The sequence below is a fragment of the Phyllobates terribilis genome, unplaced genomic scaffold (assembly GCF_046119375.1).
Source record: "Phyllobates terribilis strain yellow unplaced genomic scaffold, ASM4611937v1 Scaffold_30__1_contigs__length_15301838, whole genome shotgun sequence".
Classification (NCBI taxonomy): domain Eukaryota; kingdom Metazoa; phylum Chordata; class Amphibia; order Anura; family Dendrobatidae; genus Phyllobates; species Phyllobates terribilis.
Window position 1 is genome coordinate 9,267,027 of NW_027362790.1, and position 27,664 is coordinate 9,294,690.

The following is a 27,664-nucleotide window of genomic DNA, read 5'->3' on the forward strand; positions in this document are numbered from 1 at the left end:
CCCCAAACCATTCCCCGTCCCTCCGAGCCAGAAGGCCACAGCGAGGAACAGGGACAAATAGCCACCTCCAGCCAAAGCCAGAGGCGACCCAGTCTTACCCCCAGCACCTGCCCGAGTTCTCACCCGAGCAAGGCACTGGAGCCAAAGACTGTGCTCCCCTCCCGGAAGAGGGGAGCCAACAACGCTCTCCTCCCGAAAGAGGAGAGCCAGGGGGGTTCAGGGGGGAGCGGAACCTGATGGCCACACACTCCCCCCCTAGACCTGCCAAGAGAGGAACCCGTAAGGGAACCGCATCCCGACAAAATCCTAGTAAGGACGTGGACACACGTGAAAAAGTGGACACACAGTGACAAAAAAATTAAATAAATAGTGAAGGTTTCACAGTATAATACTGCCCGGACCTTCGACCGGGAATTGAAAAATTCCCCATCCTAAGGCCAGAAGGCCCGGAATAAGGGTGTGTGTGAAGAAAGAAATATTGAAGTGCTAGTGCAAATGTGCCATAAACTCAAGTGGGGTTCCCAATCCCAGTGAGTTAAGGCACCCCAGGGTCACCACTCCTGGGGCACTTCACACTTCGGGCTTTCGATCTTCCCCGGCCCAATGGCGTCAATCCTGGGAGGCCATGCTTTCCACCAGATGACTATATTAGCCACCTGGCGTACTAACAAGCGCCTAAACCCCAGTGTGCATAATGTATCAATCTACTAGGGCGGCCAACATCCAAAACCGCCTTTTCGAAAGATACTACACTTGATCTTAGCCAAAAGGCCGAGAAGCGATAACCAGAATTGGTTTCAAACTACGGAGCCACCCAAGGATCCTGAAAAGTCCATTTGTGGAGATGAGCTCCTGGACTCCCGTTAAGAAGACATGTTGTCAACCTCTAGATCCCTTACATGCCTGCACTTTTCGGCTTGCTGCTGCTGCAATCCACGCGTTTTAGATCTGCATAACTCCACCTCTTTAAACACAGCACCTTCACCCCCTGCTGTTCCCACCCGCCTCAACACCGTTGGAAGGGAGGAGAACCAATTAAGGCGGGGGGTGGGGTGGAACGAGCAGCTGTCTACCCTTAGCAGGAGGGCTCCTGATTACATACCTCTCCTGCTGCTGCTGGCTGTCCAGCAGCAGACTGAAGGTGGCTGCTGCTGTGCACAGGTATATAAAGGCTTAGAGCCTATTATGACACGCGCAGCCAGCGTTCCATTGCCACATTCCATCTACTGCAGGCAGGATACCTGGCTGGCTGAATGTCGCTGAGAAGCTCACAGAGACCGCCATAAGCAACAGTTTAACAGAATGCCACAGACTAATCAACCAAACTTTTTGGGTTGGGTTCTCTTTTATAGTCTGCAGGCATTAAATGAAAGAAGTCAGTGTTCCAGCAGAAGGAGACAACGTTTCAGAAAAGGCATTGTAGCAAACCAAAAAAGAAATTTTAAGCGCAGCAGAGTAACCAGCGCACATACCTGTTAGCTCAGGTGAGTTTAAAAGGCTGCTGTTGATAACAAGGGCATTTGCTAAATAGATGGTGTGTGTGCAACAATATACTGAAAGGTCAATTATATTGTGCAGCTTATCTCACCACCTGTAGTTAATAAAGGTGAAAGCTCCAAAATGCTTGCCTAATATGTCTGTTTATCCAAAAGGAAGTAAAAAGGGAGAGCTAGAAAGATAGCATTGCATCACATTACATGGCAATGCAATGCACAGTTGCTGAAGTTGAACCAAAATGAGCTTGTAATCTGGCTTCTGCAACTTTGAACATGAAAAATCCAATGAGGAGAAGAAAAGCAAAGCCAAAGAGTCCATCCCAAAATCCGACAAACAAGCAAAATGAACAAAAAACATTGAATTCAATTCTTTCTGATTTTAGAAACTGCATTAAAGAAGGGGTGCACCGGTCCTGGAGATACTGCAATACCAGGTCAATGCGTGAAGTGGACAGAGCAAGCTCTTTTTCCATCTCCCTGTTCTAAAAATCCATTTAATATATGGTCCCCAGATAGGGGACGTATCAGATATTAAACTGATAAGAACAGATACTACACTTGATCTTAGCCAAAAGGCCGAGAAGCGATAACCAGAATTGGTTTCAAACTACGGAGCCACCCAAGGATCCTGAAAAGTCCATTTGTGGAGATGAGCTCCTGGACTCCCGTTAAGAAGACATGTTGTCAACCTCTAGATCCCTTACATGCCTGCACTTTTCGGCTTGCTGCTGCTGCAATCCACGCGTTTTAGATCTGCATAACTCCACCTCTTTAAACACAGCACCTTCACCCCCTGCTGTTCCCACCCGCCTCAACACCGTTGGAAGGGAGGAGAACCAATTAAGGCGGGGGGTGGGGTGGAACGAGCAGCTGTCTACCCTTAGCAGGAGGGCTCCTGATTACATACCTCTCCTGCTGCTGCTGCTGCTGGCTGTCCAGCAGCAGACTGAAGGTGGCTGCTGCTGTGCACAGGTATATAAAGGCTCAGAGCCTATTATGACACGCGCAGCCAGCGTTCCATTGCCACATTCCATCTACTGCAGGCAGGATACCTGGCTGGCTGAATGTCGCTGAGAAGCTCACAGGGACCGCCATAAGCAACAGTTTAACAGAATGCCACAGACTAATCAACCAAACTTTTTGGGTTGGGTTCTCTTTTATAGTCTGCAGGCATTAAATGAAAGAAGTCAGTGTTCCAGCAGAAGGAGACAACGTTTCAGAAAAGGCATTGTAGCAAACCAAAAAAGAAATTTTAAGCGCAGCAGAGTAACCAGCGCACATACCTGTTAGCTCAGGTGAGTTTAAAAGGCTGCTGTTGATAACAAGGGCATTTGCTAAATAGATGGTGTGTGTGCAACAATATACTGAAAGGTCAATTATATTGTGCAGCTTATCTCACCACCTGTAGTTATTTAGGTGAAAGCTCCAAAATGCTTGCCTAATATGTCTGTTTATCCAAAAGGAAGTAAAAAGGGAGAGCTAGAAAGATAGCATTGCATCACATTACATGGCAATGCAATGCACAGTTGCTGAAGTTGAACCAAAATGAGCTTGTAATCTGGCTTCTGCAACTTTGAACATGAAAAATCCAATGAGGAGAAGAAAAGCAAAGCCAAAGAGTCCATCCCAAAATCCGACAAACAAGCAAAATGAACAAAAAACATTGAATTCAATTCTTTCTGATTTTAGAAACTGCATTAAAGAAGGGGTGCACCGGTCCTGGAGATACTGCAATACCAGGTCAATGCGTGGAGTGGACAGAGCAAGCTCTTTTTCCATCTCCCTGTTCTAAAAATCCATTTAATATATGGTCCCCAGATAGGGGACGTATCAGATATTAAACTGATAAGAACAGATACTACACTTGATCTTAGCCAAAAGGCCGAGAAGCGATAACCAGAATTGGTTTCAAACTACGGAGCCACCCAAGGATCCTGAAAAGTCCATTTGTGGAGATGAGCTCCTGGACTCCCGTTAAGAAGACATGTTGTCAACCTCTAGATCCCTTACATGCCTGCACTTTTCGGCTTGCTGCTGCTGCAATCCACGCGTTTTAGATCTGCATAACTCCACCTCTTTAAACACAGCACCTTCACCCCCTGCTGTTCCCACCCGCCTCAACACCGTTGGAAGGGAGGAGAACCAATTAAGGCGGGGGGTGGGGTGGAACGAGCAGCTGTCTACCCTTAGCAGGAGGGCTCCTGATTACATACCTCTCCTGCTGCTGCTGCTGCTGGCTGTCCAGCAGCAGACTGAAGGTGGCTGCTGCTGTGCACAGGTATATAAGGGCTCAGAGCCTATTATGACACGCGCAGCCAGCGTTCCATTGCCACATTCCATCTACTGCAGGCAGGATACCTGGCTGGCTGAATGTCGCTGAGAAGCTCACAGAGACCGCCATAAGCAACAGTTTAACAGAATGCCACAGACTAATCAACCAAACTTTTTGGGTTGGGTTCTCTTTTATAGTCTGCAGGCATTAAATGAAAGAAGTCAGTGTTCCAGCAGAGGGAGACAACGTTTCAGAAAAGGCATTGTAGCAAACCAAAAAAGAAATTTTAAGCGCAGCAGAGTAACCAGCGCACATACCTGTTAGCTCAGGTGAGTTTAAAAGGCTGCTGTTGATAACAAGGGCATTTGCTAAATAGATGGTGTGTGTGCAACAATATACTGAAAGGTCAATTATATTGTGCAGCTTATCTCACCACCTGTAGTTATTTAGGTGAAAGCTCCAAAATGCTTGCCTAATATGTCTGTTTATCCAAAAGGAAGTAAAAAGGGAGAGCTAGAAAGATAGCATTGCATCACATTACATGGCAATGCAATGCACAGTTGCTGAAGTTGAACCAAAATGAGCTTGTAATCTGGCTTCTGCAACTTTGAACATGAAAAATCCAATGAGGAGAAGAAAAGCAAAGCCAAAGAGTCCATCCCAAAATCCGACAAACAAGCAAAATGAACAAAAAACATTGAATTCAATTCTTTCTGATTTTAGAAACTGCATTAAAGAAGGGGTGCACCGGTCCTGGAGATACTGCAATACCAGGTCAATGCGTGGAGTGGACAGAGCAAGCTCTTTTTCCATCTCCCTGTTCTAAAAATCCATTTAATATATGGTCCCCAGATAGGGGACGTATCAGATATTAAACTGATAAGAACAGATACTACACTTGATCTTAGCCAAAAGGCCGAGAAGCGATAACCAGAATTGGTTTCAAACTACGGAGCCACCCAAGGATCCTGAAAAGTCCATTTGTGGAGATGAGCTCCTGGACTCCCGTTAAGAAGACATGTTGTCAACCTCTAGATCCCTTACATGCCTGCACTTTTCGGCTTGCTGCTGCTGCAATCCACGCGTTTTAGATCTGCATAACTCCACCTCTTTAAACACAGCACCTTCACCCCCTGCTGTTCCCACCCGCCTCAACACCGTTGGAAGGGAGGAGAACCAATTAAGGCGGGGGGTGGGGTGGAACGAGCAGCTGTCTACCCTTAGCAGGAGGGCTCCTGATTACATACCTCTCCTGCTGCTGCTGCTGCTGGCTGTCCAGCAGCAGACTGAAGGTGGCTGCTGCTGTGCACAGGTATATAAGGGCTCAGAGCCTATTATGACACGCGCAGCCAGCGTTCCATTGCCACATTCCATCTACTGCAGGCAGGATACCTGGCTGGCTGAATGTCGCTGAGAAGCTCACAGAGACCGCCATAAGCAACAGTTTAACAGAATGCCACAGACTAATCAACCAAACTTTTTGGGTTGGGTTCTCTTTTATAGTCTGCAGGCATTAAATGAAAGAAGTCAGTGTTCCAGCAGAGGGAGACAACGTTTCAGAAAAGGCATTGTAGCAAACCAAAAAAGAAATTTTAAGCGCAGCAGAGTAACCAGCGCACATACCTGTTAGCTCAGGTGAGTTTAAAAGGCTGCTGTTGATAACAAGGGCATTTGCTAAATAGATGGTGTGTGTGCAACAATATACTGAAAGGTCAATTATATTGTGCAGCTTATCTCACCACCTGTAGTTATTTAGGTGAAAGCTCCAAAATGCTTGCCTAATATGTCTGTTTATCCAAAAGGAAGTAAAAAGGGAGAGCTAGAAAGATAGCATTGCATCACATTACATGGCAATGCAATGCACAGTTGCTGAAGTTGAACCAAAATGAGCTTGTAATCTGGCTTCTGCAACTTTGAACATGAAAAATCCAATGAGGAGAAGAAAAGCAAAGCCAAAGAGTCCATCCCAAAATCCGACAAACAAGCAAAATGAACAAAAAACATTGAATTCAATTCTTTCTGATTTTAGAAACTGCATTAAAGAAGGGGTGCACCGGTCCTGGAGATACTGCAATACCAGGTCAATGCGTGGAGTGGACAGAGCAAGCTCTTTTTCCATCTCCCTGTTCTAAAAATCCATTTAATATATGGTCCCCAGATAGGGGACGTATCAGATATTAAACTGATAAGAACAGATACTACACTTGATCTTAGCCAAAAGGCCGAGAAGCGATAACCAGAATTGGTTTCAAACTACGGAGCCACCCAAGGATCCTGAAAAGTCCATTTGTGGAGATGAGCTCCTGGACTCCCGTTAAGAAGACATGTTGTCAACCTCTAGATCCCTTACATGCCTGCACTTTTCGGCTTGCTGCTGCTGCAATCCACGCGTTTTAGATCTGCATAACTCCACCTCTTTAAACACAGCACCTTCACCCCCTGCTGTTCCCACCCGCCTCAACACCGTTGGAAGGGAGGAGAACCAATTAAGGCGGGGGGTGGGGTGGAACGAGCAGCTGTCTACCCTTAGCAGGAGGGCTCCTGATTACATACCTCTCCTGCTGCTGCTGCTGCTGGCTGTCCAGCAGCAGACTGAAGGTGGCTGCTGCTGTGCACAGGTATATAATGGCTCAGAGCCTATTATGACACGCGCAGCCAGCGTTCCATTGCCACATTCCATCTACTGCAGGCAGGATACCTGGCTGGCTGAATGTCGCTGAGAAGCTCACAGAGACCGCCATAAGCAACAGTTTAACAGAATGCCACAGACTAATCAACCAAACTTTTTGGGTTGGGTTCTCTTTTATAGTCTGAAGGCATCAAATGAAAGAAGTCAGTGTTCCAGCAGAAGGAGACAACGTTTCAGAAAAGGCATTGTAGCAAACCAAAAAAGAAATTTTAAGCGCAGCAGAGTAACCAGCGCACATACCTGTTAGCTCAGGTGAGTTTAAAAGGCTGCTGTTGATAACAAGGGCATTTGCTAAATAGATGGTGTGTGTGCAACAATATACTGAAAGGTCAATTATATTGTGCAGCTTATCTCACCACCTGTAGTTATTTAGGTGAAAGCTCCAAAATGCTTGCCTAATATGTCTGTTTATCCAAAAGGAAGTAAAAAGGGAGAGCTAGAAAGATAGCATTGCATCACATTACATGGCAATGCAATGCACAGTTGCTGAAGTTGAACCAAAATGAGCTTGTAATCTGGCTTCTGCAACTTTGAACATGAAAAATCCAATGAGGAGAAGAAAAGCAAAGCCAAAGAGTCCATCCCAAAATCCGACAAACAAGCAAAATGAACAAAAAACATTGAATTCAATTCTTTCTGATTTTAGAAACTGCATTAAAGAAGGGGTGCACCGGTCCTGGAGATACTGCAATACCAGGTCAATGCGTGGAGTGGACAGAGCAAGCTCTTTTTCCATCTCCCTGTTCTAAAAATCCATTTAATATATGGTCCCCAGATAGGGGACGTATCAGATATTAAACTGATAAGAACAGATACTACACTTGATCTTAGCCAAAAGGCCGAGAAGCGATAACCAGAATTGGTTTCAAACTACGGAGCCACCCAAGGATCCTGAAAAGTCCATTTGTGGAGATGAGCTCCTGGACTCCCGTTAAGAAGACATGTTGTCAACCTCTAGATCCCTTACATGCCTGCACTTTTCGGCTTGCTGCTGCTGCAATCCACGCGTTTTAGATCTGCATAACTCCACCTCTTTAAACACAGCACCTTCACCCCCTGCTGTTCCCACCCGCCTCAACACCGTTGGAAGGGAGGAGAACCAATTAAGGCGGGGGGTGGGGTGGAACGAGCAGCTGTCTACCCTTAGCAGGAGGGCTCCTGATTACATACCTCTCCTGCTGCTGCTGCTGCTGGCTGTCCAGCAGCAGACTGAAGGTGGCTGCTGCTGTGCACAGGTATATAAGGGCTCAGAGCCTATTATGACACGCGCAGCCAGCGTTCCATTGCCACATTCCATCTACTGCAGGCAGGATACCTGGCTGGCTGAATGTCGCTGAGAAGCTCACAGAGACCGCCATAAGCAACAGTTTAACAGAATGCCACAGACTAATCAACCAAACTTTTTGGGTTGGGTTCTCTTTTATAGTCTGCAGGCATTAAATGAAAGAAGTCAGTGTTCCAGCAGAGGGAGACAACGTTTCAGAAAAGGCATTGTAGCAAACCAAAAAAGAAATTTTAAGCGCAGCAGAGTAACCAGCGCACATACCTGTTAGCTCAGGTGAGTTTAAAAGGCTGCTGTTGATAACAAGGGCATTTGCTAAATAGATGGTGTGTGTGCAACAATATACTGAAAGGTCAATTATATTGTGCAGCTTATCTCACCACCTGTAGTTATTTAGGTGAAAGCTCCAAAATGCTTGCCTAATATGTCTGTTTATCCAAAAGGAAGTAAAAAGGGAGAGCTAGAAAGATAGCATTGCATCACATTACATGGCAATGCAATGCACAGTTGCTGAAGTTGAACCAAAATGAGCTTGTAATCTGGCTTCTGCAACTTTGAACATGAAAAATCCAATGAGGAGAAGAAAAGCAAAGCCAAAGAGTCCATCCCAAAATCCGACAAACAAGCAAAATGAACAAAAAACATTGAATTCAATTCTTTCTGATTTTAGAAACTGCATTAAAGAAGGGGTGCACCGGTCCTGGAGATACTGCAATACCAGGTCAATGCGTGGAGTGGACAGAGCAAGCTCTTTTTCCATCTCCCTGTTCTAAAAATCCATTTAATATATGGTCCCCAGATAGGGGACGTATCAGATATTAAACTGATAAGAACAGATACTACACTTGATCTTAGCCAAAAGGCCGAGAAGCGATAACCAGAATTGGTTTCAAACTACGGAGCCACCCAAGGATCCTGAAAAGTCCATTTGTGGAGATGAGCTCCTGGACTCCCGTTAAGAAGACATGTTGTCAACCTCTAGATCCCTTACATGCCTGCACTTTTCGGCTTGCTGCTGCTGCAATCCACGCGTTTTAGATCTGCATAACTCCACCTCTTTAAACACAGCACCTTCACCCCCTGCTGTTCCCACCCGCCTCAACACCGTTGGAAGGGAGGAGAACCAATTAAGGCGGGGGGTGGGGTGGAACGAGCAGCTGTCTACCCTTAGCAGGAGGGCTCCTGATTACATACCTCTCCTGCTGCTGCTGCTGCTGGCTGTCCAGCAGCAGACTGAAGGTGGCTGCTGCTGTGCACAGGTATATAATGGCTCAGAGCCTATTATGACACGCGCAGCCAGCGTTCCATTGCCACATTCCATCTACTGCAGGCAGGATACCTGGCTGGCTGAATGTCGCTGAGAAGCTCACAGAGACCGCCATAAGCAACAGTTTAACAGAATGCCACAGACTAATCAACCAAACTTTTTGGGTTGGGTTCTCTTTTATAGTCTGAAGGCATCAAATGAAAGAAGTCAGTGTTCCAGCAGAAGGAGACAACGTTTCAGAAAAGGCATTGTAGCAAACCAAAAAAGAAATTTTAAGCGCAGCAGAGTAACCAGCGCACATACCTGTTAGCTCAGGTGAGTTTAAAAGGCTGCTGTTGATAACAAGGGCATTTGCTAAATAGATGGTGTGTGTGCAACAATATACTGAAAGGTCAATTATATTGTGCAGCTTATCTCACCACCTGTAGTTATTTAGGTGAAAGCTCCAAAATGCTTGCCTAATATGTCTGTTTATCCAAAAGGAAGTAAAAAGGGAGAGCTAGAAAGATAGCATTGCATCACATTACATGGCAATGCAATGCACAGTTGCTGAAGTTGAACCAAAATGAGCTTGTAATCTGGCTTCTGCAACTTTGAACATGAAAAATCCAATGAGGAGAAGAAAAGCAAAGCCAAAGAGTCCATCCCAAAATCCGACAAACAAGCAAAATGAACAAAAAACATTGAATTCAATTCTTTCTGATTTTAGAAACTGCATTAAAGAAGGGGTGCACCGGTCCTGGAGATACTGCAATACCAGGTCAATGCGTGGAGTGGACAGAGCAAGCTCTTTTTCCATCTCCCTGTTCTAAAAATCCATTTAATATATGGTCCCCAGATAGGGGACGTATCAGATATTAAACTGATAAGAACAGATACTACACTTGATCTTAGCCAAAAGGCCGAGAAGCGATAACCAGAATTGGTTTCAAACTACGGAGCCACCCAAGGATCCTGAAAAGTCCATTTGTGGAGATGAGCTCCTGGACTCCCGTTAAGAAGACATGTTGTCAACCTCTAGATCCCTTACATGCCTGCACTTTTCGGCTTGCTGCTGCTGCAATCCACGCGTTTTAGATCTGCATAACTCCACCTCTTTAAACACAGCACCTTCACCCCCTGCTGTTCCCACCCGCCTCAACACCGTTGGAAGGGAGGAGAACCAATTAAGGCGGGGGGTGGGGTGGAACGAGCAGCTGTCTACCCTTAGCAGGAGGGCTCCTGATTACATACCTCTCCTGCTGCTGCTGCTGCTGGCTGTACAGCAGCAGACTGAAGGTGGCTGCTGCTGTGCACAGGTATATAAAGGCTCAGAGCCTATTATGACACGCGCAGCCAGCGTTCCATTGCCACATTCCATCTACTGCAGGCAGGATACCTGGCTGGCTGAATGTCGCTGAGAAGCTCACAGAGACCGCCATAAGCAACAGTTTAACAGAATGCCACAGACTAATCAACCAAACTTTTTGGGTTGGGTTCTCTTTTATAGTCTGCAGGCATTAAATGAAAGAAGTCAGTGTTCCAGCAGAAGGAGACAACGTTTCAGAAAAGGCATTGTAGCAAACCAAAAAAGAAATTTTAAGCGCAGCAGAGTAACCAGCGCACATACCTGTTAGCTCAGGTGAGTTTAAAAGGCTGCTGTTGATAACAAGGGCATTTGCTAAATAGATGGTGTGTGTGCAACAATATACTGAAAGGTCAATTATATTGTGCAGCTTATCTCACCACCTGTAGTTATTTAGGTGAAAGCTCCAAAATGCTTGCCTAATATGTCTGTTTATCCAAAAGGAAGTAAAAAGGGAGAGCTAGAAAGATAGCATTGCATCACATTACATGGCAATGCAATGCACAGTTGCTGAAGTTGAACCAAAATGAGCTTGTAATCTGGCTTCTGCAACTTTGAACATGAAAAATCCAATGAGGAGAAGAAAAGCAAAGCCAAAGAGTCCATCCCAAAATCCGACAAACAAGCAAAATGAACAAAAAACATTGAATTCAATTCTTTCTGATTTTAGAAACTGCATTAAAGAAGGGGTGCACCGGTCCTGGAGATACTGCAATACCAGGTCAATGCGTGGAGTGGACAGAGCAAGCTCTTTTTCCATCTCCCTGTTCTAAAAATCCATTTAATATATGGTCCCCAGATAGGGGACGTATCAGATATTAAACTGATAAGAACAGATACTACACTTGATCTTAGCCAAAAGGCCGAGAAGCGATAACCAGAATTGGTTTCAAACTACGGAGCCACCCAAGGATCCTGAAAAGTCCATTTGTGGAGATGAGCTCCTGGACTCCCGTTAAGAAGACATGTTGTCAACCTCTAGATCCCTTACATGCCTGCACTTTTCGGCTTGCTGCTGCTGCAATCCACGCGTTTTAGATCTGCATAACTCCACCTCTTTAAACACAGCACCTTCACCCCCTGCTGTTCCCACCCGCCTCAACACCGTTGGAAGGGAGGAGAACCAATTAAGGCGGGGGGTGGGGTGGAACGAGCAGCTGTCTACCCTTAGCAGGAGGGCTCCTGATTACATACCTCTCCTGCTGCTGCTGCTGCTGGCTGTCCAGCAGCAGACTGAAGGTGGCTGCTGCTGTGCACAGGTATATAAGGGCTCAGAGCCTATTATGACACGCGCAGCCAGCGTTCCATTGCCACATTCCATCTACTGCAGGCAGGATACCTGGCTGGCTGAATGTCGCTGAGAAGCTCACAGAGACCGCCATAAGCAACAGTTTAACAGAATGCCACAGACTAATCAACCAAACTTTTTGGGTTGGGTTCTCTTTTATAGTCTGCAGGCATTAAATGAAAGAAGTCAGTGTTCCAGCAGAGGGAGACAACGTTTCAGAAAAGGCATTGTAGCAAACCAAAAAAGAAATTTTAAGCGCAGCAGAGTAACCAGCGCACATACCTGTTAGCTCAGGTGAGTTTAAAAGGCTGCTGTTGATAACAAGGGCATTTGCTAAATAGATGGTGTGTGTGCAACAATATACTGAAAGGTCAATTATATTGTGCAGCTTATCTCACCACCTGTAGTTATTTAGGTGAAAGCTCCAAAATGCTTGCCTAATATGTCTGTTTATCCAAAAGGAAGTAAAAAGGGAGAGCTAGAAAGATAGCATTGCATCACATTACATGGCAATGCAATGCACAGTTGCTGAAGTTGAACCAAAATGAGCTTGTAATCTGGCTTCTGCAACTTTGAACATGAAAAATCCAATGAGGAGAAGAAAAGCAAAGCCAAAGAGTCCATCCCAAAATCCGACAAACAAGCAAAATGAACAAAAAACATTGAATTCAATTCTTTCTGATTTTAGAAACTGCATTAAAGAAGGGGTGCACCGGTCCTGGAGATACTGCAATACCAGGTCAATGCGTGGAGTGGACAGAGCAAGCTCTTTTTCCATCTCCCTGTTCTAAAAATCCATTTAATATATGGTCCCCAGATAGGGGACGTATCAGATATTAAACTGATAAGAACAGATACTACACTTGATCTTAGCCAAAAGGCCGAGAAGCGATAACCAGAATTGGTTTCAAACTACGGAGCCACCCAAGGATCCTGAAAAGTCCATTTGTGGAGATGAGCTCCTGGACTCCCGTTAAGAAGACATGTTGTCAACCTCTAGATCCCTTACATGCCTGCACTTTTCGGCTTGCTGCTGCTGCAATCCACGCGTTTTAGATCTGCATAACTCCACCTCTTTAAACACAGCACCTTCACCCCCTGCTGTTCCCACCCGCCTCAACACCGTTGGAAGGGAGGAGAACCAATTAAGGCGGGGGGTGGGGTGGAACGAGCAGCTGTCTACCCTTAGCAGGAGGGCTCCTGATTACATACCTCTCCTGCTGCTGCTGCTGCTGGCTGTCCAGCAGCAGACTGAAGGTGGCTGCTGCTGTGCACAGGTATATAAAGGCTCAGAGCCTATTATGACACGCGCAGCCAGCGTTCCATTGCCACATTCCATCTACTGCAGGCAGGATACCTGGCTGGCTGAATGTCGCTGAGAAGCTCACAGAGACCGCCATAAGCAACAGTTTAACAGAATGCCACAGACTAATCAACCAAACTTTTTGGGTTGGGTTCTCTTTTATAGTCTGCAGGCATTAAATGAAAGAAGTCAGTGTTCCAGCAGAGGGAGACAACGTTTCAGAAAAGGCATTGTAGCAAACCAAAAAAGAAATTTTAAGCGCAGCAGAGTAACCAGCGCACATACCTGTTAGCTCAGGTGAGTTTAAAAGGCTGCTGTTGATAACAAGGGCATTTGCTAAATAGATGGTGTGTGTGCAACAATATACTGAAAGGTCAATTATATTGTGCAGCTTATCTCACCACCTGTAGTTATTTAGGTGAAAGCTCCAAAATGCTTGCCTAATATGTCTGTTTATCCAAAAGGAAGTAAAAAGGGAGAGCTAGAAAGATAGCATTGCATCACATTACATGGCAATGCAATGCACAGTTGCTGAAGTTGAACCAAAATGAGCTTGTAATCTGGCTTCTGCAACTTTGAACATGAAAAATCCAATGAGGAGAAGAAAAGCAAAGCCAAAGAGTCCATCCCAAAATCCGACAAACAAGCAAAATGAACAAAAAACATTGAATTCAATTCTTTCTGATTTTAGAAACTGCATTAAAGAAGGGGTGCACCGGTCCTGGAGATACTGCAATACCAGGTCAATGCGTGGAGTGGACAGAGCAAGCTCTTTTTCCATCTCCCTGTTCTAAAAATCCATTTAATATATGGTCCCCAGATAGGGGACGTATCAGATATTAAACTGATAAGAACAGATACTACACTTGATCTTAGCCAAAAGGCCGAGAAGCGATAACCAGAATTGGTTTCAAACTACGGAGCCACCCAAGGATCCTGAAAAGTCCATTTGTGGAGATGAGCTCCTGGACTCCCGTTAAGAAGACATGTTGTCAACCTCTAGATCCCTTACATGCCTGCACTTTTCGGCTTGCTGCTGCTGCAATCCACGCGTTTTAGATCTGCATAACTCCACCTCTTTAAACACAGCACCTTCACCCCCTGCTGTTCCCACCCGCCTCAACACCGTTGGAAGGGAGGAGAACCAATTAAGGCGGGGGGTGGGGTGGAACGAGCAGCTGTCTACCCTTAGCAGGAGGGCTCCTGATTACATACCTCTCCTGCTGCTGCTGCTGCTGGCTGTCCAGCAGCAGACTGAAGGTGGCTGCTGCTGTGCACAGGTATATAAAGGCTCAGAGCCTATTATGACACGCGCAGCCAGCGTTCCATTGCCACATTCCATCTACTGCAGGCAGGATACCTGGCTGGCTGAATGTCGCTGAGAAGCTCACAGAGACCGCCATAAGCAACAGTTTAACAGAATGCCACAGACTAATCAACCAAACTTTTTGGGTTGGGTTCTCTTTTATAGTCTGCAGGCATTAAATGAAAGAAGTCAGTGTTCCAGCAGAGGGAGACAACGTTTCAGAAAAGGCATTGTAGCAAACCAAAAAAGAAATTTTAAGCGCAGCAGAGTAACCAGCGCACATACCTGTTAGCTCAGGTGAGTTTAAAAGGCTGCTGTTGATAACAAGGGCATTTGCTAAATAGATGGTGTGTGTGCAACAATATACTGAAAGGTCAATTATATTGTGCAGCTTATCTCACCACCTGTAGTTATTTAGGTGAAAGCTCCAAAATGCTTGCCTAATATGTCTGTTTATCCAAAAGGAAGTAAAAAGGGAGAGCTAGAAAGATAGCATTGCATCACATTACATGGCAATGCAATGCACAGTTGCTGAAGTTGAACCAAAATGAGCTTGTAATCTGGCTTCTGCAACTTTGAACATGAAAAATCCAATGAGGAGAAGAAAAGCAAAGCCAAAGAGTCCATCCCAAAATCCGACAAACAAGCAAAATGAACAAAAAACATTGAATTCAATTCTTTCTGATTTTAGAAACTGCATTAAAGAAGGGGTGCACCGGTCCTGGAGATACTGCAATACCAGGTCAATGCGTGGAGTGGACAGAGCAAGCTCTTTTTCCATCTCCCTGTTCTAAAAATCCATTTAATATATGGTCCCCAGATAGGGGACGTATCAGATATTAAACTGATAAGAACAGATACTACACTTGATCTTAGCCAAAAGGCCGAGAAGCGATAACCAGAATTGGTTTCAAACTACGGAGCCACCCAAGGATCCTGAAAAGTCCATTTGTGGAGATGAGCTCCTGGACTCCCGTTAAGAAGACATGTTGTCAACCTCTAGATCCCTTACATGCCTGCACTTTTCGGCTTGCTGCTGCTGCAATCCACGCGTTTTAGATCTGCATAACTCCACCTCTTTAAACACAGCACCTTCACCCCCTGCTGTTCCCACCCGCCTCAACACCGTTGGAAGGGAGGAGAACCAATTAAGGCGGGGGGTGGGGTGGAACGAGCAGCTGTCTACCCTTAGCAGGAGGGCTCCTGATTACATACCTCTCCTGCTGCTGCTGCTGCTGGCTGTCCAGCAGCAGACTGAAGGTGGCTGCTGCTGTGCACAGGTATATAAAGGCTCAGAGCCTATTATGACACGCGCAGCCAGCGTTCCATTGCCACATTCCATCTACTGCAGGCAGGATACCTGGCTGGCTGAATGTCGCTGAGAAGCTCACAGAGACCGCCATAAGCAACAGTTTAACAGAATGCCACAGACTAATCAACCAAACTTTTTGGGTTGGGTTCTCTTTTATAGTCTGCAGGCATTAAATGAAAGAAGTCAGTGTTCCAGCAGAGGGAGACAACGTTTCAGAAAAGGCATTGTAGCAAACCAAAAAAGAAATTTTAAGCGCAGCAGAGTAACCAGCGCACATACCTGTTAGCTCAGGTGAGTTTAAAAGGCTGCTGTTGATAACAAGGGCATTTGCTAAATAGATGGTGTGTGTGCAACAATATACTGAAAGGTCAATTATATTGTGCAGCTTATCTCACCACCTGTAGTTATTTAGGTGAAAGCTCCAAAATGCTTGCCTAATATGTCTGTTTATCCAAAAGGAAGTAAAAAGGGAGAGCTAGAAAGATAGCATTGCATCACATTACATGGCAATGCAATGCACAGTTGCTGAAGTTGAACCAAAATGAGCTTGTAATCTGGCTTCTGCAACTTTGAACATGAAAAATCCAATGAGGAGAAGAAAAGCAAAGCCAAAGAGTCCATCCCAAAATCCGACAAACAAGCAAAATGAACAAAAAACATTGAATTCAATTCTTTCTGATTTTAGAAACTGCATTAAAGAAGGGGTGCACCGGTCCTGGAGATACTGCAATACCAGGTCAATGCGTGGAGTGGACAGAGCAAGCTCTTTTTCCATCTCCCTGTTCTAAAAATCCATTTAATATATGGTCCCCAGATAGGGGACGTATCAGATATTAAACTGATAAGAACAGATACTACACTTGATCTTAGCCAAAAGGCCGAGAAGCGATAACCAGAATTGGTTTCAAACTACGGAGCCACCCAAGGATCCTGAAAAGTCCATTTGTGGAGATGAGCTCCTGGACTCCCGTTAAGAAGACATGTTGTCAACCTCTAGATCCCTTACATGCCTGCACTTTTCGGCTTGCTGCTGCTGCAATCCACGCGTTTTAGATCTGCATAACTCCACCTCTTTAAACACAGCACCTTCACCCCCTGCTGTTCCCACCCGCCTCAACACCGTTGGAAGGGAGGAGAACCAATTAAGGCGGGGGGTGGGGTGGAACGAGCAGCTGTCTACCCTTAGCAGGAGGGCTCCTGATTACATACCTCTCCTGCTGCTGCTGCTGCTGGCTGTCCAGCAGCAGACTGAAGGTGGCTGCTGCTGTGCACAGGTATATAAAGGCTCAGAGCCTATTATGACACGCGCAGCCAGCGTTCCATTGCCACATTCCATCTACTGCAGGCAGGATACCTGGCTGGCTGAATGTCGCTGAGAAGCTCACAGAGACCGCCATAAGCAACAGTTTAACAGAATGCCACAGACTAATCAACCAAACTTTTTGGGTTGGGTTCTCTTTTATAGTCTGCAGGCATTAAATGAAAGAAGTCAGTGTTCCAGCAGAGGGAGACAACGTTTCAGAAAAGGCATTGTAGCAAACCAAAAAAGAAATTTTAAGCGCAGCAGAGTAACCAGCGCACATACCTGTTAGCTCAGGTGAGTTTAAAAGGCTGCTGTTGATAACAAGGGCATTTGCTAAATAGATGGTGTGTGTGCAACAATATACTGAAAGGTCAATTATATTGTGCAGCTTATCTCACCACCTGTAGTTATTTAGGTGAAAGCTCCAAAATGCTTGCCTAATATGTCTGTTTATCCAAAAGGAAGTAAAAAGGGAGAGCTAGAAAGATAGCATTGCATCACATTACATGGCAATGCAGTGCACAGTTGCTGAAGTTGAACCAAAATGAGCTTGTAATCTGGCTTCTGCAACTTTGAACATGAAAAATCCAATGAGGAGAAGAAAAGCAAAGCCAAAGAGTCCATCCCAAAATCCGACAAACAAGCAAAATGAACAAAAAACATTGAATTCAATTCTTTCTGATTTTAGAAACTGCATTAAAGAAGGGGTGCACCGGTCCTGGAGATACTGCAATACCAGGTCAATGCGTGGAGTGGACAGAGCAAGCTCTTTTTCCATCTCCCTGTTCTAAAAATCCATTTAATATATGGTCCCCAGATAGGGGACGTATCAGATATTAAACTGATAAGAACAGATACTACACTTGATCTTAGCCAAAAGGCCGAGAAGCGATAACCAGAATTGGTTTCAAACTACGGAGCCACCCAAGGATCCTGAAAAGTCCATTTGTGGAGATGAGCTCCTGGACTCCAGTTAAGAAGACATGTTGTCAACCTCTAGATCCCTTACATGCCTGCACTTTTCGGCTTGCTGCTGCTGCAATCCACGCGTTTTAGATCTGCATAACTCCACCTCTTTAAACACAGCACCTTCACCCCCTGCTGTTCCCACCCGCCTCAACACCGTTGGAAGGGAGGAGAACCAATTAAGGCGGGGGGTGGGGTGGAACGAGCAGCTGTCTACCCTTAGCAGGAGGGCTCCTGATTACATACCTCTCCTGCTGCTGCTGCTGCTGGCTGTCCAGCAGCAGACTGAAGGTGGCTGCTGCTGTGCACAGGTATATAAAGGCTCAGAGCCTATTATGACACGCGCAGCCAGCGTTCCATTGCCACATTCCATCTACTGCAGGCAGGATACCTGGCTGGCTGAATGTCGCTGAGAAGCTCACAGAGACCGCCATAAGCAACAGTTTAACAGAATGCCACAGACTAATCAACCAAACTTTTTGGGTTGGGTTCTCTTTTATAGTCTGCAGGCATTAAATGAAAGAAGTCAGTGTTCCAGCAGAGGGAGACAACGTTTCAGAAAAGGCATTGTAGCAAACCAAAAAAGAAAGTTTAAGCGCAGCAGAGTAACCAGCGCACATACCTGTTAGCTCAGGTGAGTTTAAAAGGCTGCTGTTGATAACAAGGGCATTTGCTAAATAGATGGTGTGTGTGCAACAATATACTGAAAGGTCAATTATATTGTGCAGCTTATCTCACCACCTGTAGTTATTTAGGTGAAAGCTCCAAAATGCTTGCCTAATATGTCTGTTTATCCAAAAGGAAGTAAAAAGGGAGAGCTAGAAAGATAGCATTGCATCACATTACATGGCAATGCAATGCACAGTTGCTGAAGTTGAACCAAAATGAGCTTGTAATCTGGCTTCTGCAACTTTGAACATGAAAAATCCAATGAGGAGAAGAAAAGCAAAGCCAAAGAGTCCATCCCAAAATCCGACAAACAAGCAAAATGAACAAAAAACATTGAATTCAATTCTTTCTGATTTTAGAAACTGCATTAAAGAAGGGGTGCACCGGTCCTGGAGATACTGCAATACCAGGTCAATGCGTGGAGTGGACAGAGCAAGCTCTTTTTCCATCTCCCTGTTCTAAAAATCCATTTAATATATGGTCCCCAGATAGGGGACGTATCAGATATTAAACTGATAAGAACAGATACTACACTTGATCTTAGCCAAAAGGCCGAGAAGCGATAACCAGAATTGGTTTCAAACTACGGAGCCACCCAAGGATCCTGAAAAGTCCATTTGTGGAGATGAGCTCCTGGACTCCCGTTAAGAAGACATGTTGTCAACCTCTAGATCCCTTACATGCCTGCACTTTTCGGCTTGCTGCTGCTGCAATCCACGCGTTTTAGATCTGCATAACTCCACCTCTTTAAACACAGCACCTTCACCCCCTGCTGTTCCCACCCGCCTCAACACCGTTGGAAGGGAGGAGAACCAATTAAGGCGGGGGGTGGGGTGGAACGAGCAGCTGTCTACCCTTAGCAGGAGGGCTCCTGATTACATACCTCTCCTGCTGCTGCTGGCTGTCCAGCAGCAGACTGAAGGTGGCTGCTGCTGTGCACAGGTATATAAAGGCTCAGAGCCTATTATGACACACGCAGCCAGCGTTCCATTGCCACATTCCATCTACTGCAGGCAGGATACCTGGCTGGCTGAATGTCGCTGAGAAGCTCACAGAGACCGCCATAAGCAACAGTTTAACAGAATGCCACAGACTAATCAACCAAACTTTTTGGGTTGGGTTCTCTTTTATAGTCTGCAGGCATTAAATGAAAGAAGTCAGTGTTCCAGCAGAGGGAGACAACGTTTCAGAAAAGGCATTGTAGCAAACCAAAAAAGAAATTTTAAGCGCAGCAGAGTAACCAGCGCACATACCTGTTAGCTCAGGTGAGTTTAAAAGGCTGCTGTTGATAACAAGGGCATTTGCTAAGTAGATGGTGTGTGTGCAACAATATACTGAAAGGTCAATTATATTGTGCAGCTTATCTCACCACCTGTAGTTATTTAGGTGAAAGCTCCAAAATGCTTGCCTAATATGTCTGTTTATCCAAAAGGAAGTAAAAAGGGAGAGCTAGAAAGATAGCATTGCATCACATTACATGGCAATGCAATGCACAGTTGCTGAAGTTGAACCAAAATGAGCTTGTAATCTGGCTTCTGCAACTTTGAACATGAAAAATCCAATGAGGAGAAGAAAAGCAAAGTAAAAGAGTCCATCCCAAAATCCGACAAACAAGCAAAATGAACAAAAAACATTGAATTCAATTCTTTCTGATTTTAGAAACTGCATTAAAGAAGGGGTGCACCGGTCCTGGAGATACTGCAATACCAGGTCAATGCGTGGAGTGGACAGAGCAAGCTCTTTTTCCATCTCCCTGTTCTAAAAATCCATTTAATATATGGTCCCCAGATAGGGGACGTATCAGATATTAAACTGATAAGAACAGATACTACACTTGATCTTAGCCAAAAGGCCGAGAAGCGATAACCAGAATTGGTTTCAAACTACGGAGCCACCCAAGGATCCTGAAAAGTCCATTTGTGGAGATGAGCTCCTGGACTCCCGTTAAGAAGACATGTTGTCAACCTCTAGATCCCTTACATGCCTGCACTTTTCGGCTTGCTGCTGCTGCAATCCACGCGTTTTAGATCTGCATAACTCCACCTCTTTAAACACAGCACCTTCACCCCCTGCTGTTCCCACCCGCCTCAACACCGTTGGAAGGGAGGAGAACCAATTAAGGCGGGGGGTGGGGTGGAACGAGCAGCTGTCTACCCTTAGCAGGAGGGCTCCTGATTACATACCTCTCCTGCTGCTGCTGCTGCTGGCTGTCCAGCAGCAGACTGAAGGTGGCTGCTGCTGTGCACAGGTATATAAAGGCTCAGAGCCTATTATGACACGCGCAGCCAGCGTTCCATTGCCACATTCCATCTACTGCAGGCAGGATACCTGGCTGGCTGAATGTCGCTGAGAAGCTCACAGAGACCGCCATAAGCAACAGTTTAACAGAATGCCACAGACTAATCAACCAAACTTTTTGGGTTGGGTTCTCTTTTATAGTCTGCAGGCATTAAATGAAAGAAGTCAGTGTTCCAGCATAGGGAGACAACGTTTCAGAAAAGGCATTGTAGCAAACCAAAAAAGAAATTTTAAGCGCAGCAGAGTAACCAGCGCACATACCTGTTAGCTCAGGTGAGTTTAAAAGGCTGCTGTTGATAACAAGGGCATTTGCTAAATAGATGGTGTGTGTGCAACAATATACTGAAAGGTCAATTATATTGTGCAGCTTATCTCACCACCTGTAGTTATTTAGGTGAAAGCTCCAAAATGCTTGCCTAATATGTCTGTTTATCCAAAAGGAAGTAAAAAGGGAGAGCTAGAAAGATAGCATTGCATCACATTACATGGCAATGCAATGCACAGTTGCTGAAGTTGAACCAAAATGAGCTTGTAATCTGGCTTCTGCAACTTTGAACATGAAAAATCCAATGAGGAGAAGAAAAGCAAAGCCAAAGAGTCAATCCCAAAATCCGACAAACAAGCAAAATGAACAAAAAACATTGAATTCAATTCTTTCTGATTTTAGAAACTGCATTAAAGAAGGGGTGCACCGGTCCTGGAGATACTGCAATACCAGGTCAATGCGTGGAGTGGACAGAGCAAGCTCTTTTTCCATCTCCCTGTTCTAAAAATCCATTTAATATATGGTCCCCAGATAGGGGACGTATCAGATATTAAACTGATAAGAACAGATACTACACTTGATCTTAGCCAAAAGGCCGAGAAGCGATAACCAGAATTGGTTTCAAACTACGGAGCCACCCAAGGATCCTGAAAAGTCCATTTGTGGAGATGAGCTCCTGGACTCCCGTTAAGAAGACATGTTGTCAACCTCTAGATCCCTTACATGCCTGCACTTTTCGGCTTGCTGCTGCTGCAATCCACGCGTTTTAGATCTGCATAACTCCACCTCTTTAAACACAGCACCTTCACCCCCTGCTGTTCCCACCCGCCTCAACACCGTTGGAAGGGAGGAGAACCAATTAAGGCGGGGGGTGGGGTGGAACGAGCAGCTGTCTACCCTTAGCAGGAGAGCTCCTGATTACATACCTCTCCTGCTGCTGCTGCTGCTGGCTGTCCAGCAGCAGACTGAAGGTGGCTGCTGCTGTGCACAGGTATATAAAGGCTCAGAGCCTATTATGACACGCGCAGCCAGCGTTCCATTGCCACATTCCATCTACTGCAGGCAGGATACCTGGCTGGCTGAATGTCGCTGAGAAGCTCACAGAGACCGCCATAAGCAACAGTTTAACAGAATGCCACAGACTAATCAACCAAACTTTTTGGGTTGGGTTCTCTTTTATAGTCTGCAGGCATTAAATGAAAGAAGTCAGTGTTCCAGCAGAGGGAGACAACGTTTCAGAAAAGGCATTGTAGCAAACCAAAAAAGAAATTTTAAGCGCAGCAGAGTAACCAGCGCACATACCTGTTAGCTCAGGTGAGTTTAAAAGGCTGCTGTTGATAACAAGGGCATTTGCTAAATAGATGGTGTGTGTGCAACAATATACTGAAAGGTCAATTATATTGTGCAGCTTATCTCACCACCTGTAGTTATTTAGGTGAAAGCTCCAAAATGCTTGCCTAATATGTCTGTTTATCCAAAAGGAAGTAAAAAGGGAGAGCTAGAAAGATAGCATTGCATCACATTACATGGCAATGCAATGCACAGTTGCTGAAGTTGAACCAAAATGAGCTTGTAATCTGGCTTCTGCAACTTTGAACATGAAAAATCCAATGAGGAGAAGAAAAGCAAAGCCAAAGAGTCCATCCCAAAATCCGACAAACAAGCAAAATGAACAAAAAACATTGAATTCAATTCTTTCTGATTTTAGAAACTGCATTAAAGAAGGGGTGCACCGGTCCTGGAGATACTGCAATACCAGGTCAATGCGTGGAGTGGACAGAGCAAGCTCTTTTTCCATCTCCCTGTTCTAAAAATCCATTTAATATATGGTCCCCAGATAGGGGACGTATCAGATATTAAACTGATAAGAACAGATACTACACTTGATCTTAGCCAAAAGGCCGAGAAGCGATAACCAGAATTGGTTTCAAACTACGGAGCCACCCAAGGATCCTGAAAAGTTCATTTGTGGAGATGAGCTCCTGGACTCCCGTTAAGAAGACATGTTGTCAACCTCTAGATCCCTTACATGCCTGCACTTTTCGGCTTGCTGCTGCTGCAATCCACGCGTTTTAGATCTGCATAACTCCACCTCTTTAAACACAGCACCTTCACCCCCTGCTGTTCCCACCCGCCTCAACACCGTTGGAAGGGAGGAGAACCAATTAAGGCGGGGGGTGGGGTGGAACGAGCAGCTGTCTACCCTTAGCAGGAGGGCTCCTGATTACATACCTCTCCTGCTGCTGCTGCTGCTGGCTGTCCAGCAGCAGACTGAAGGTGGCTGCTGCTGTGCACAGGTATATAAAGGCTCAGAGCCTATTATGACACGCGCAGCCAGCGTTCCATTGCCACATTCCATCTACTGCAGGCAGGATACCTGGCTGGCTGAATGTCGCTGAGAAGCTCACAGAGACCGCCATAAGCAACAGTTTAACAGAATGCCACAGACTAATCAACCAAACTTTTTGGGTTGGGTTCTCTTTTATAGTCTGCAGGCATTAAATGAAAGAAGTCAGTGTTCCAGCAGAGGGAGACAACGTTTCAGAAAAGGCATTGTAGCAAACCAAAAAAGAAATTTTAAGCGCAGCAGAGTAACCAGCGCACATACCTGTTAGCTCAGGTGAGTTTAAAAGGCTGCTGTTGATAACAAGGGCATTTGCTAAATAGATGGTGTGTGTGCAACAATATACTGAAAGGTCAATTATATTGTGCAGCTTATCTCACCACCTGTAGTTATTTAGGTGAAAGCTCCAAAATGCTTGCCTAATATGTCTGTTTATCCAAAAGGAAGTAAAAAGGGAGAGCTAGAAAGATAGCATTGCATCACATTACATGGCAATGCAATGCACAGTTGCTGAAGTTGAACCAAAATGAGCTTGTAATCTGGCTTCTGCAACTTTGAACATGAAAAATCCAATGAGGAGAAGAAAAGCAAAGCCAAAGAGTCCATCCCAAAATCCGACAAACAAGCAAAATGAACAAAAAACATTGAATTCAATTCTTTCTGATTTTAGAAACTGCATTAAAGAAGGGGTGCACCGGTCCTGGAGATACTGCAATACCAGGTCAATGCGTGGAGTGGACAGAGCAAGCTCTTTTTCCATCTCCCTGTTCTAAAAATCCATTTAATATATGGTCCCCAGATAGGGGACGTATCAGATATTAAACTGATAAGAACAGATACTACACTTGATCTTAGCCAAAAGGCCGAGAAGCGATAACCAGAATTGGTTTCAAACTACGGAGCCACCCAAGGATCCTGAAAAGTCCATTTGTGGAGATGAGCTCCTGGACTCCCGTTAAGAAGACATGTTGTCAACCTCTAGATCCCTTACATGCCTGCACTTTTCGGCTTGCTGCTGCTGCAATCCACGCGTTTTAGATCTGCATAACTCCACCTCTTTAAACACAGCACCTTCACCCCCTGCTGTTCCCACCCGCCTCAACACCGTTGGAAGGGAGGAGAACCAATTAAGGCGGGGGGTGGGGTGGAACGAGCAGCTGTCTACCCTTAGCAGGAGGGCTCCTGATTACATACCTCTCCTGCTGCTGCTGCTGCTGGCTGTCCAGCAGCAGACTGAAGGTGGCTGCTGCTGTGCACAGGTATATAAAGGCTCAGAGCCTATTATGACACGCGCAGCCAGCGTTCCATTGCCACATTCCATCTACTGCAGGCAGGATACCTGGCTGGCTGAATGTCGCTGAGAAGCTCACAGAGACCGCCATAAGCAACAGTTTAACAGAATGCCACAGACTAATCAACCAAACTTTTTGGGTTGGGTTCTCTTTTATAGTCTGCAGGCATTAAATGAAAGAAGTCAGTGTTCCAGCAGAGGGAGACAACGTTTCAGAAAAGGCATTGTAGCAAACCAAAAAAGAAATTTTAAGCGCAGCAGAGTAACCAGCGCACATACCTGTTAGCTCAGGTGAGTTTAAAAGGCTGCTGTTGATAACAAGGGCATTTGCTAAATAGATGGTGTGTGTGCAACAATATACTGAAAGGTCAATTATATTGTGCAGCTTATCTCACCACCTGTAGTTATTTAGGTGAAAGCTCCAAAATGCTTGCCTAATATGTCTGTTTATCCAAAAGGAAGTAAAAAGGGAGAGCTAGAAAGATAGCATTGCATCACATTACATGGCAATGCAATGCACAGTTGCTGAAGTTGAACCAAAATGAGCTTGTAATCTGGCTTCTGCAACTTTGAACATGAAAAATCCAATGAGGAGAAGAAAAGCAAAGCCAAAGAGTCAATCCCAAAATCCGACAAACAAGCAAAATGAACAAAAAACATTGAATTCAATTCTTTCTGATTTTAGAAACTGCATTAAAGAAGGGGTGCACCGGTCCTGGAGATACTGCAATACCAGGTCAATGCGTGGAGTGGACAGAGCAAGCTCTTTTTCCATCTCCCTGTTCTAAAAATCCATTTAATATATGGTCCCCAGATAGGGGACGTATCAGATATTAAACTGATAAGAACAGATACTACACTTGATCTTAGCCAAAAGGCCGAGAAGCGATAACCAGAATTGGTTTCAAACTACGGAGCCACCCAAGGATCCTGAAAAGTCCATTTGTGGAGATGAGCTCCTGGACTCCCGTTAAGAAGACATGTTGTCAACCTCTAGATCCCTTACATGCCTGCACTTTTCGGCTTGCTGCTGCTGCAATCCACGCGTTTTAGATCTGCATAACTCCACCTCTTTAAACACAGCACCTTCACCCCCTGCTGTTCCCACCCGCCTCAACACCGTTGGAAGGGAGGAGAACCAATTAAGGCGGGGGGTGGGGTGGAACGAGCAGCTGTCTACCCTTAGCAGGAGGGCTCCTGATTACATACCTCTCCTGCTGCTGCTGCTGCTGGCTGTCCAGCAGCAGACTGAAGGTGGCTGCTGCTGTGCACAGGTATATAAAGGCTCAGAGCCTATTATGACACGCGCAGCCAGCGTTCCATTGCCACATTCCATCTACTGCAGGCAGGATACCTGGCTGGCTGAATGTCGCTGAGAAGCTCACAGAGACCGCCATAAGCAACAGTTTAACAGAATGCCACAGACTAATCAACCAAACTTTTTGGGTTGGGTTCTCTTTTATAGTCTGCAGGCATTAAATGAAAGAAGTCAGTGTTCCAGCAGAGGGAGACAACGTTTCAGAAAAGGCATTGTAGCAAACCAAAAAAGAAATTTTAAGCGCAGCAGAGTAACCAGCGCACATACCTGTTAGCTCAGGTGAGTTTAAAAGGCTGCTGTTGATAACAAGGGCATTTGCTAAATAGATGGTGTGTGTGCAACAATATACTGAAAGGTCAATTATATTGTGCAGCTTATCTCACCACCTGTAGTTATTTAGGTGAAAGCTCCAAAATGCTTGCCTAATATGTCTGTTTATCCAAAAGGAAGTAAAAAGGGAGAGCTAGAAAGATAGCATTGCATCACATTACATGGCAATGCAATGCACAGTTGCTGAAGTTGAACCAAAATGAGCTTGTAATCTGGCTTCTGCAACTTTGAACATGAAAAATCCAATGAGGAGAAGAAAAGCAAAGCCAAAGAGTCAATCCCAAAATCCGACAAACAAGCAAAATGAACAAAAAACATTGAATTCAATTCTTTCTGATTTTAGAAACTGCATTAAAGAAGGGGTGCACCGGTCCTGGAGATACTGCAATACCAGGTCAATGCGTGGAGTGGACAGAGCAAGCTCTTTTTCCATCTCCCTGTTCTAAAAATCCATTTAATATATGGTCCCCAGATAGGGGACGTATCAGATATTAAACTGATAAGAACAGATACTACACTTGATCTTAGCCAAAAGGCCGAGAAGCGATAACCAGAATTGGTTTCAAACTACGGAGCCACCCAAGGATCCTGAAAAGTCCATTTGTGGAGATGAGCTCCTGGACTCCCGTTAAGAAGACATGTTGTCAACCTCTAGATCCCTTACATGCCTGCACTTTTCGGCTTGCTGCTGCTGCAATCCACGCGTTTTAGATCTGCATAACTCCACCTCTTTAAACACAGCACCTTCACCCCCTGCTGTTCCCACCCGCCTCAACACCGTTGGAAGGGAGGAGAACCAATTAAGGCGGGGGGTGGGGTGGAACGAGCAGCTGTCTACCCTTAGCAGGAGGGCTCCTGATTACATACCTCTCCTGCTGCTGCTGCTGCTGGCTGTCCAGCAGCAGACTGAAGGTGGCTGCTGCTGTGCACAGGTATATAAAGGCTCAGAGCCTATTATGACACGCGCAGCCAGCGTTCCATTGCCACATTCCATCTACTGCAGGCAGGATACCTGGCTGGCTGAATGTCGCTGAGAAGCTCACAGAGACCGCCATAAGCAACAGTTTAACAGAATGCCACAGACTAATCAACCAAACTTTTTGGGTTGGGTTCTCTTTTATAGTCTGCAGGCATTAAATGAAAGAAGTCAGTGTTCCAGCAGAGGGAGACAACGTTTCAGAAAAGGCATTGTAGCAAACCAAAAAAGAAATTTTAAGCGCAGCAGAGTAACCAGCGCACATACCTGTTAGCTCAGGTGAGTTTAAAAGGCTGCTGTTGATAACAAGGGCATTTGCTAAATAGATGGTGTGTGTGCAACAA

The 27,664-nt window shown here is 45.3% G+C and overlaps 20 non-coding genes and 1 pseudogene across 20 annotated transcripts; all 21 read right to left on the bottom strand.

The window, feature by feature from the left end:
• Positions 1–691: 691 nt before the first annotated feature.
• LOC141180069 (U2 spliceosomal RNA) lies at positions 692–783 on the bottom strand (annotated as a pseudogene).
• A 1,110-nt stretch (positions 784–1,893) lies between these two features.
• Positions 1,894–2,084, bottom strand: LOC141179478 (U2 spliceosomal RNA). The gene has a single exon (XR_012255490.1). It is a non-coding gene; the product is annotated as a U2 spliceosomal RNA (small nuclear RNA).
• Positions 2,085–3,199: 1,115 nt separating this feature from the next.
• Positions 3,200–3,390, bottom strand: LOC141179763 (U2 spliceosomal RNA). Its single transcript, XR_012255737.1, has one exon. It is a non-coding gene; the product is annotated as a U2 spliceosomal RNA (small nuclear RNA).
• Positions 3,391–4,505: 1,115 nt separating this feature from the next.
• On the bottom strand, positions 4,506–4,696 carry LOC141179775 (U2 spliceosomal RNA). The gene has a single exon (XR_012255748.1). It is a non-coding gene; the product is annotated as a U2 spliceosomal RNA (small nuclear RNA).
• A 1,115-nt stretch (positions 4,697–5,811) lies between these two features.
• LOC141179787 (U2 spliceosomal RNA) lies at positions 5,812–6,002 on the bottom strand. The gene has a single exon (XR_012255757.1). It is a non-coding gene; the product is annotated as a U2 spliceosomal RNA (small nuclear RNA).
• Positions 6,003–7,117: 1,115 nt separating this feature from the next.
• LOC141179800 (U2 spliceosomal RNA) lies at positions 7,118–7,308 on the bottom strand. Its single transcript, XR_012255766.1, has one exon. It is a non-coding gene; the product is annotated as a U2 spliceosomal RNA (small nuclear RNA).
• Positions 7,309–8,423: 1,115 nt separating this feature from the next.
• LOC141179812 (U2 spliceosomal RNA) lies at positions 8,424–8,614 on the bottom strand. The gene has a single exon (XR_012255775.1). It is a non-coding gene; the product is annotated as a U2 spliceosomal RNA (small nuclear RNA).
• A 1,115-nt stretch (positions 8,615–9,729) lies between these two features.
• LOC141179825 (U2 spliceosomal RNA) lies at positions 9,730–9,920 on the bottom strand. The gene has a single exon (XR_012255781.1). It is a non-coding gene; the product is annotated as a U2 spliceosomal RNA (small nuclear RNA).
• Positions 9,921–11,035: 1,115 nt separating this feature from the next.
• LOC141179837 (U2 spliceosomal RNA) lies at positions 11,036–11,226 on the bottom strand. The gene has a single exon (XR_012255791.1). It is a non-coding gene; the product is annotated as a U2 spliceosomal RNA (small nuclear RNA).
• Positions 11,227–12,341: 1,115 nt separating this feature from the next.
• Positions 12,342–12,532, bottom strand: LOC141179850 (U2 spliceosomal RNA). The gene has a single exon (XR_012255803.1). It is a non-coding gene; the product is annotated as a U2 spliceosomal RNA (small nuclear RNA).
• Positions 12,533–13,647: 1,115 nt separating this feature from the next.
• Positions 13,648–13,838, bottom strand: LOC141179862 (U2 spliceosomal RNA). Its single transcript, XR_012255811.1, has one exon. It is a non-coding gene; the product is annotated as a U2 spliceosomal RNA (small nuclear RNA).
• Positions 13,839–14,953: 1,115 nt separating this feature from the next.
• LOC141179874 (U2 spliceosomal RNA) lies at positions 14,954–15,144 on the bottom strand. Its single transcript, XR_012255819.1, has one exon. It is a non-coding gene; the product is annotated as a U2 spliceosomal RNA (small nuclear RNA).
• A 1,115-nt stretch (positions 15,145–16,259) lies between these two features.
• Positions 16,260–16,450, bottom strand: LOC141179886 (U2 spliceosomal RNA). Its single transcript, XR_012255827.1, has one exon. It is a non-coding gene; the product is annotated as a U2 spliceosomal RNA (small nuclear RNA).
• A 1,115-nt stretch (positions 16,451–17,565) lies between these two features.
• On the bottom strand, positions 17,566–17,756 carry LOC141179898 (U2 spliceosomal RNA). Its single transcript, XR_012255837.1, has one exon. It is a non-coding gene; the product is annotated as a U2 spliceosomal RNA (small nuclear RNA).
• A 1,115-nt stretch (positions 17,757–18,871) lies between these two features.
• On the bottom strand, positions 18,872–19,062 carry LOC141179911 (U2 spliceosomal RNA). Its single transcript, XR_012255845.1, has one exon. It is a non-coding gene; the product is annotated as a U2 spliceosomal RNA (small nuclear RNA).
• Positions 19,063–20,171: 1,109 nt separating this feature from the next.
• LOC141179923 (U2 spliceosomal RNA) lies at positions 20,172–20,362 on the bottom strand. The gene has a single exon (XR_012255853.1). It is a non-coding gene; the product is annotated as a U2 spliceosomal RNA (small nuclear RNA).
• Positions 20,363–21,477: 1,115 nt separating this feature from the next.
• On the bottom strand, positions 21,478–21,668 carry LOC141179935 (U2 spliceosomal RNA). Its single transcript, XR_012255862.1, has one exon. It is a non-coding gene; the product is annotated as a U2 spliceosomal RNA (small nuclear RNA).
• A 1,115-nt stretch (positions 21,669–22,783) lies between these two features.
• LOC141179947 (U2 spliceosomal RNA) lies at positions 22,784–22,974 on the bottom strand. Its single transcript, XR_012255870.1, has one exon. It is a non-coding gene; the product is annotated as a U2 spliceosomal RNA (small nuclear RNA).
• A 1,115-nt stretch (positions 22,975–24,089) lies between these two features.
• LOC141179959 (U2 spliceosomal RNA) lies at positions 24,090–24,280 on the bottom strand. The gene has a single exon (XR_012255876.1). It is a non-coding gene; the product is annotated as a U2 spliceosomal RNA (small nuclear RNA).
• A 1,115-nt stretch (positions 24,281–25,395) lies between these two features.
• On the bottom strand, positions 25,396–25,586 carry LOC141179972 (U2 spliceosomal RNA). The gene has a single exon (XR_012255884.1). It is a non-coding gene; the product is annotated as a U2 spliceosomal RNA (small nuclear RNA).
• A 1,115-nt stretch (positions 25,587–26,701) lies between these two features.
• LOC141179984 (U2 spliceosomal RNA) lies at positions 26,702–26,892 on the bottom strand. The gene has a single exon (XR_012255888.1). It is a non-coding gene; the product is annotated as a U2 spliceosomal RNA (small nuclear RNA).
• Positions 26,893–27,664: the final 772 nt, after the last annotated feature.